General features: G+C 34.6%; 1 pseudogene; it reads left to right on the forward strand.

Moving 5' to 3' along the window:
• Positions 1-3,195: 3,195 nt before the first annotated feature.
• LOC136317840 (ubiquitin-conjugating enzyme E2 L3 pseudogene) lies at positions 3,196-6,262 on the forward strand (annotated as a pseudogene).
• The last annotated feature ends 3,494 nt before the right edge of the window (positions 6,263-9,756 follow it).

Consider the following 9,756-nt stretch of genomic DNA (forward strand, 5'->3'; position numbering starts at 1 on the left):
AATCGTTTTAATTTCGTTCTGAATCGGTGTGACACAGTTAAAAGAGCTGCAACAAGATATATAATATTTTTATTATTGTGCCAAATGACTGGCAAAAACATCTGTAGTCATTTTCTTTGGATGTTCTAGTACTGCCTCATTTCTATGAAGAGATCACCTTTAAATTGTCACAATGTGCTGAATATATAGAGAACTCCTTCACGACTGAAATAACCAGCGTTCTGCTAACATTTAGTTGCTTTATTTGAGAAAGTATTCTAGTGATAAAAAATAGTTTTAAAGATAATATTATACAGCTAGGTGATTACTATATGCCTAGAAAAAGGAGTTATTTGTTTTTTATTAAAGGGAAAGTGTTTTTAAAAGAAGGTGTGATACATATATGCAATGGAATACTACTTAGCTATAGAAAGGGTGAAATATTACCATTTGCAACAGCATGGATGGACCTAGAAGGTATTATGCTAAGAGAAATAAATCAGTCAAAGAAAGGCAAATACCATATGATTTCACTTATATTTAGAATCTAAAGAGAATATAAATGAGAAACAAAACAGAAATAGACTCATAGATTCAGAGAACAGACTGATGGTTGCCAGAGGGGAGGAGGATTGGGGGACTGGGTGAAAAGGGTGAAGGGACTGAGAAGTACAGGTTGGGAGTTATAGAACAGTCATGGGGATGTGAAGTACAGTATGGGAAATACAGTCACTAATACTGTAATTACTACATATGGGGCCATGGGTACTTGAAATATCAGAGGGTGGACACTTTTTAAAGTATATGATCATCTAACCATTATGCTCTTCACCTGAAAATAATACAAAATAACATTGAATGTAAAATGTAATTTAAATATAAAAGAAAGATCTAAAATGTCAATTAAAATGTAAAGAATGGGAGAAAATATATTTCTTAGAACTCCTCTTAAGAAGTATACTGAATAAAATTACCAGGCATATGTTATTTTGGCAAGCCACTTAGGGTGAAACTACTCTAAGGAGATAGATTTGTCTTCTTCTTTCACACCCCTCATTTAACATCCTTATATTTTCCCAGCTTTATTGAGGAATGTTTGGTGAATAAAAATTGTATATATTTCAAGTATAGAATGTGATGTTTTGATATACTTATACATTGTAAAATGATTATACAATGAAGCTAATTAATATATCTATCACCTCATATACTTATCATTTTCTCTATCGTGAGAATGCTTAAGATCTGTTACTTTAGCATATTTCAAGTGTACAATATACAAGGGGGGCAAAAGTAGATTTACAGTTGTATGTGAAAGTTGATTCTTATATTATTTATTTATTATTTTTTGTATTATTCATTGTAATATTTGTCTTATTCTTATTGCTGTTATTATCTTTACTTATGGTTTTTGAGTAAGGGTGGCTGGTAATTCAACCTACTTTTTCTCATCCCTGTTTTATTATTGACTATAGTCACCATGCTGTACATTAGATCTTCAAGATCTATTCAAATTGTAACTGAAAGTTTATACTCTTTGATCAACATATCTTCTTTTCCCCAACTCCTCAGCCTCTGGTAACCACCATTCTGTTATTTGTTACTATGAGTTCAACATTTTTTTTGTTTTGATTCCACATATAATTGAGATGATATAATGATGTCATGCAGTATTTTTCTTTCTGTGTCTGACTTACTTAAGATAATGTTCGTGGGTTCATCCATTTTGCCAAACATGGTAATATTTCCTTCTTTTTTAAGGCTGAGTAATAGTCTATTGTGTGTGTGTATGCATGTGTGCCAAATTTTCTTTTTCCATTTATCTGTTGACAGAGTCCCAGATTATTTCCTTATCTTGGCTACTGTAAATAGTGCTGCAAAGAACACAGGAGTACAGATATCTCTTTGAATTAGTGATTTAATTTTCTTCAGATATATACATACACAGAAATGTGATTGCTGGACCACACAATAGTTCTATTTTTTAATATTTTGAGGAAACTCCATACTGTTTTCAATAATGGCTGTAAGAATTTACATTCCCACTAACAGTGTACAAGGATTCCTTTTCCTCCACATGCCATAATGGACTCTTAAAAGTAACAACAGAGGATCACTAGATTATTTACTAAGAGGAGCAATGATCTGACTGACATCAATGAGTGGGTATAGTAATTTAGAGGCGGGGTATTTCTGATAAGCAGATCTGTCCTTTGGATCCTTGAACACAACAATCAAATTGTCCCTCAAGTAAAATTGAATAAATATAAAAAGCATAGTGGTTTGGATAAACCAAATTATGAGGACTTTGGCAGAAACATACGCTGCCCACTGTCTCCAAAATAGGACCTCACATATTAGACCAGGGGTCCCCAAACTATGGCCCGTGGGCTGCAAGCGGCCCCCTGAGGCCATTTATCCGGCCCCCGCCGCACTTCTGAAAGGGGCACCTCTTTCATTGGTGGTCAGTGAGAGGAGCATAGTTCCCATTGAAATACTGGTCAGTTTGTTGATTTAAATTTACTTGTTCTTTATTTTAAATATTGTATTTATTTCAGTTTTGTCTTTTTACTTTAAAATAAGATATGTGCAGTGTGCATAGGGATTTGTTCATAGTTTTGTTTATAGTCCGGCCCTTCAACCGTCTGAGGCACAGTGAACTGGTCCCCTGTGAAAAAAGTTTGGGGACCCCTGTATTAGACCCTTTAGATAGCTGTTATCTCTTCCTGTACCACTCTGTTCAGAAGATCTCATCCAATATCATGCAGTTGGTTCCAGACATTAACGCATTAGGTCTTACAAGAAAATACAGTGTGTCTATAAAGTCATGGTGCACTTTTGATCGGTCACAGGAAAGCAACAAAAGACAATAGAAATATGAAATCTGCACCAAATAAAAGGAAAACTCTCCCAGTTTCATACTATTCAGTGCAGTTCAATGTGGGCTCACATACAGATTTTTTAGGGCTCCTTAGGTAGCTATCCCGTATAGCCTCTACAGACTCGTCACTGACTGATGGCCTACCAGAACGGGGTTTCTCCACCAAACTGCCGGTTTCCTTCAACTGCTTATCCCACTGAGTAATGTTATTCCTATGTGGTGGCGCTTCGTTATAAACGCACCGGTATTCACGTTGCACTTTGGTCATGGATTTGAATTTAGCGAGCCACACAACACACTGACCTTTCCTCTGTACCGTCCACATCTCGACTGGCATGGCCGTGGGCTGCTCCGCTGTATGCACGGTGTTACATCATCATCTGCGCATGCGCACATGCTGCCACATCATTCTACAGAAACTGGGAGGGTTTTCCTTTTATTTGGTGCAGATTTCACATTTCTATCGTCTTTTTTTGCCACCCTGGAACCGGTCAAAAGTGCACCATGACTTTACAGACACACTGTACAATTATGTTTTAAAAAAGTTCATATAAAAGAGCTTACTTTCTCTGCATTTACCCCTTTTACTCCCCATTTCGTATAAACCAAATTCTTAGTAATAATAAAAAACATAATGGTGATTGTAATTTGCTTGAAGATAATTCAGCATAGACTGTTTATGCATTCTCACCAGAAATCCCCATGCCAGGGATAGTCAAATATCACTTTTTCAAAGAGGACAAGCTCCACTCCAAAGTCAGAGATTACAAACACATTAGCTAGCTTTGTCTTTGATCAGATCTAAATGTTTTGCTAATCAGCATATTTCATGTCAGAATTTGGTTTTCATTGATTAAGTTAGTGGCTAGCTATTTATTAACATGGCACCTGTTAGAAATGGATGGTAATTAGTGAAACAAAAGCTTTTGACTTACATGAATTGGCAAAAATAATATAAATACACTCCCCATCCGTGAATAAACTGGACATAAAAATCCAGAAAGGTTTATAGTGTCTACCCTTAGGTATGCTGCTAAAGACTTGGTGTATAAGCTATTCTGTGTCTTTGGTTTAGAATGATGCTGGTCATCTAATGCTGACCATAAGAGTAACTGAGTCCTACTTCTGAGATGTTGTTGTGTTGAGTCAATATTTCTTTTAGGGGAGTGGTCAAGGCTAATAAAATGACAGATATCTAGGACTTTATCAAGCTTACAAAAAAGGCTATAAGAACTATTTTTGCCTCTTTACTAATAAATGTTTCTATTAGAACAGAGCTTATTCTAAGATGTGATTTCATAATAACCTGGTTACAATGTTCAAGGGAAGTAGCTAAACTTTATTCATATAAAATATTTTGTTTATTAAAATCAAACAAATAGCCTGATCAGGTAGCAGTGCAGCAGCTAAAGCATTAACCAGGGATGCTGAGGACCCAGGTTATTGGCTTGAGAATGGGCACATCCAGCTTGAGCATGGGATCATAGACATGACCACATGGTCACTAGCTTGAGCCCAAAAGTTGCTGGCTTGAAGTCCACAGTCACTGGTTTAGACCCAAGGTCACTGGCTTGAGCAAAGGGTCACTGGCTCAGCTGGAAACCTTTCCCACCCGTCAAGGAACATATGAGAAGCAATCAGTGAACAACTAAAGTGCTGAAACTACAAATTGGTACTTCTTATCTCCCTTCTTCTGTCTGTCTCTTTGTCTCGCACTAAAAAAATTAAGTAAATAAATGAAACAGCTCTAAGAGTTTTGCATGTTCAAATTTGCTTAGGGTCATCTTCAACAGAATATTAATTAATGGTGTTTCCATTTTTAATTCTCCACATTAGTAGATCTTATCTACCTGAGAGTTTTTTTTAAGAATGCATTATTGTAGTATAATTTACATTGGTCAAATAACTTTTATAACTGATAATCACCATCTTCATCTCAAAAGTTGAGTTTCAAAACAAACAAAGAAAACATAAAAAACTTGAGTTTGCATGAAAAAAGTAGATCAGCAAGTTACTGTATATCAAATAGCATCGTTTTAGACAATGAGATCATATGCTTTTGCATTTTCATTATATAAAACAAATTTATTTTTTAAAAAGACTTACAAGAAGCTATTGACTTAAGGTTTTTAAAAATATTATTCAAATAACTAAATGAGGCTTGAAAATAATAATTAAAAATAGAAAAATTTTAGATAGCTGTAAAATGTTAAGAAGTAAATTTCCCAATGTTAAAAAACAAACAAAAGACAGAAGTGAAGTTTTATGCTTATTGATTAATAGCTCCCCATTTCTCCCTCTCCACAATCCTTGGTAACCACCATTCTAATCTTTGATTTTATGACTTTGACTATTTTAGATACAGTACTTCATATAAATGGAATCATGCAGTACTTATCTTTCTGTGTCTGACTTATTTCTCTTAGAACCTATAGTTAACAATAAAGTATTGCACACTTAAAATCTGCTAAGAAGGTTTTCAAAAAGCAAGAAGCAAAAACTACCTTGCTCAAAACTCACTTGATTAGACCAAGGATCAACTCAACAAGTTATTGTCTGAATAAATCAATATTTCTCCAAAGAATCAATTTATCTGTTGTGTGGCAGGCATGGTTTGCACACAGGGTACACTGTAATGAAAACGATTGGATCTTGCCCTTGTAAATTCCTATACAGCCAAACAATAGTAAATAAATATTAATCATTATATAATCAAAGCTATATTAGAGACAGTACCATTTAGAACAAGGTTCCAGTTTTAGTTTTGGTATATATTAACTGGAAAGTTTTGGTGAAAGCATGAGGTTTAGTTTATTTGTAAAAATGAGATAATAATGCCTGTATTACAGAATCTTCATGTTGTCATGACAATTAAATACACTTTTTATAAAATGCTTACCTGAGGGAAAGCAGCAGTATCAGATCCAAGATGGTGAGGTAGCAGGAAGGCAGCAGGAGGCTGATGAAAGAGCTTGAAGAAATCTGCAAATGTGGAATGAAAAGCTTCCATAACATCCAGGATGATGAAGCTAATTTATTGACTTAGCAAGGGCTTACTGTTACCGACAACCCTTCATATGATAAGGGGTTCTTCAGAATCGAAACCAACTTTCCAGGGGAGTAACCATTCAAACCATCTACGATCAAATTTTTAAGAAGATCTATCAACCTAACAATAAAGAAAAGGGGCAGGTCTGTCTTTCAGTAATTAGTGCCAAAAACTGGAAGCCAGCAACCAAAACCGACCAACTAATCCAGTATCTCATGGAGCTGGTGGACCACCAGCCCCAGCAAACCCTTCGGGTTATCCTAACTGAAGAGTACTCTAAGGACCTTAAAAAGTTCTGTAAGAATGCTGAAGAGTTTAAAAAGAAATATGGGGAAAAGCAACCTGTAGACTAATATCTGGCACGATTGATTACAACAAGTGTGAGCAGAGACATTGAACAATCCATTCAGACATCCTCCAAAGTAGGACTCTGGGAAAAACTGACACATGCCATGGCTTAGCATTCACTTGTGGCAGTTATTAACTTTATATATTTTTAAAATCAAAAGTGGTCTAATCTGTAAAGAAAGGTTTAAAAACTTATGTTCTAATTCTGCTTTAAAAAAATGCTTACCACAATGCTTGGTATACTTTATAATAGACAATCTCTTAAGCACTGGATTGAGCAATTGTCCTCAATATTTCCAACAAATGATCTCACCACACTGAATACTCGTGGCTAGGAGGCTATTCTTCACTACACACTTGAATGTCTGTCTCCATCCACTGAGTTATTTGCTTATCAAAGAGTCACTTATGCTTGATCTCTTCAGATCTGTTGTACCAATGTGACCTGCTGAAATATGTGGAAGAAATACACTCATAAAAATGGGAAAAATCATATTCCAGAATTTCTTCTTTACATAAAGTGCTGAGTGTCTTTGAATTTCCACCTTAGTAATAATGAATAAATAAATAAACCTAAAACCAGAATGTGTAGATCAGGGGTCCCCAAACTACGACCCGCGGGCCGCATGTGGCCCCCTGAGGCCATTTATCCGGCCCCCGCCACACTTTCAGAAGGGGCACCGCTTTCATTGGTGGTCAGTGAGAGGAGCATAGTTCCCATTGAAATACTGGCCAGTTTGTTGATTTAAATTTACTTGTTCTTTATTTTAAATATTGTATTTGTTCCCGTTTTGTGTTTTTACTTTAAAATAAGATATGTGCAGTATGCATAGGGATTTGTTCATAGTTTTTTTTATAGTCTGGCCCTCCAACGATCTGAGGGACAGTGAACTGGCCCCCGTGTAAAAAGTTTGGGGACGCCTGGTGTAGATGATGCATATGACTAAGGACCTCTGGTTTGGAAAATAAAACTCAAAGAAAGTCTTGGCACCACATCAAAAATTGGTAAATACAAGTATATTAATTCTAAGTTAAAATGAGTTAGAAATTAAAATATATTGAATTTAAGTAAAACGAATATTTTAAAGTATGAATACATATATGAACATACATATACATACATATATAGTCACTGTTGTTATTTCTTATGAATTGGGTTTTTTTCATTAACTGATCAGTCACCCATTTCATTTCTGGTTTCTTCAAAGAACAGTGTTTCTGGTGGAAGCAAAAATATCAGTGGTGGATATGAATGTATGAAAGCTGCTTTCATTCATGGTGAAGGTTAAGGAATTGCTATTCTTGAAGAACTTTACAAATGTAAACACAGTATATATTTTTATTATGAGCACTTACTTAAAAACTCAACTATCAATTAGCTTGGCCAGGATATTAATTGAATGTTTAAGCAACAACAACAAAATATATCTTTCTTTTTTTCTCCCTTTTTTCTTTTGTAGAGAGAGAGAGAGAGAGGAAGAGAGAGGGGGAGAGAAAAAGAAAGGAGAGAGATGAGAAAGAAGCATCAACTCATTGTTGCTTCACTTTAGTTGTTCATTGATTGCTTCTCATATGTCTTGACATGGGGGGAGGGGGTCAGGCTCAAGCTGAGCCAGCGACCCCTTGCTCAAACCAGCGACCTTGGGATAATGTTGAAGATCCTCTACTAAAGCCAGCAAGCCAGCATTGAAGCCAAGGAATCCATGCTCTAGCCAACAACCTTGGGGTTTCAAACCAGGGACCTCAGAGTCTGGATTGATAGCCTATCCACTATGCCACCACTGGTCAGGCAAAAGAGGGAAAAAAAGGCATTTTTTGCTGAAAAATAATTTATTTAGATTAATTTTATATAATGCTAGGGTTATTTATGTTTGTTAATTCTAGTTAGAGTTGTTTTGTAAATAAATATGATTTAGATAAATTTTTCCTGTAACACTTTTCAGGGTTTTATTTGTTTTATCTATATCTATCTTATTCAAGTAAAATGTTTGGAGATAAAGAGAAAGTTTCAGTATTTTTATGCTCAACACATTATGTGACATCATGATTGGATGAAAATATGTGATCAGTACTTTTTTCTAAGAACAAATGAATATCTGGAAATTACTGCTTTCAAGTTACTAAAATAAAGTGACTCTTTAAAATTTTATTTCCAGACTACTCAAAAAATAAATCATGGTATTTATATCTAAACCTGGAGGAGACATAAGTCTCATAGAAAGTGGCTAAATTCTTTGAATAATACACGATTACTTTATTTCATAGACTAATGTGTTAATGAATTGATCTCACTCTGCGCAAATGTTATCTAAGACTTTTTCCCATATTTTTCTTCAAATTTTATGGAATAAAAATGTATTAGAGCACACATTTCTCAGCAGATGCTACATAAATCCTAATTCATAAATATTTAGACCTTGATTTGATGAGGAAAATATAAGATTACAATATATGTCACAGTCTTTGCACCTAAGTGTATAACTGTATTCTTAAATTATTTCTATAGCAGAGGCAATGTCTTCACAAGTATTTTATTACAGCACTGCATTTCCCCAAGGAAGAGTGTTTATAAACATATGAATCAAGGTGATGCATTTTGTTGGTATTATTTTCTTGTCTCCTTCCTGGATTTGCTTTCATAACTTACAAAATATTTTACCACAAAATGAACCAACAAGAATTGCTATATTAAGGTAGAAAAAGGATTCAGTTATTCTGGCAACTATTATATGAATGTGTTTTTTGTTGTTATTCTTAATCTAGAGAAATGCATACATGCAACAACTGATTACTCTAAACTATTAACCACTTTCTCAATTAATTTAAAATTAAAGCTTATCTGTTTCAAATTATTCATATTATGGTCACCTAGACAAATTTTGCACCCTAAATTAAACATATAGCACTTGGTCTTCATGTCAGCTTAATGGTGTGCCTGTGTTTCTGACATTAGAAATATATAAATATCATTTTCATCATTATCACTTCAGAGTAATTTTGATCAATTTAGATGAATTAAACAATCTAAAGTACTAAAAAAGTTGCAAACAACTTTAAAATCTTTGGTCTTTATGTTTTCCTTTTAACCTTTAAATTAGATAAGATTTTTGTCCTTGATTTTGTTCCTTTTATCCAAGATTTCAATGGTTCTATTTTTTGAACCACTTTTCTCTGAAATAATAGTAGTATGCAAGATCCTCATCATTTTCTATAACTACATATTCTATCATCATCCCTGCTGATGCCTGACTGAGTGGTAGAATAATGGAACACTCTCAAGTTGTTTGAATTGACAAAATGGCCGAGCAACTAATTTGGTGGATCTCAGAAGCTGATACTGGGTTCTTTTTTTTTATTCTTTTGCATTTGACTGAATACATCTAATAAAGTTGATTTGCCTTGAAACTTCAGTTTCTACAGGTCCATGAGGGCAGGGACTTGATCTGTTTTGTTCACAACTGAACACCCAGAGCTCTGTCAGTACCTAGTATGTAGTAGG

The sequence above is a fragment of the Saccopteryx bilineata genome, chromosome X, assembly GCF_036850765.1.
Source record: "Saccopteryx bilineata isolate mSacBil1 chromosome X, mSacBil1_pri_phased_curated, whole genome shotgun sequence".
NCBI classification, from domain to species: Eukaryota; Metazoa; Chordata; class Mammalia; order Chiroptera; family Emballonuridae; genus Saccopteryx; species Saccopteryx bilineata.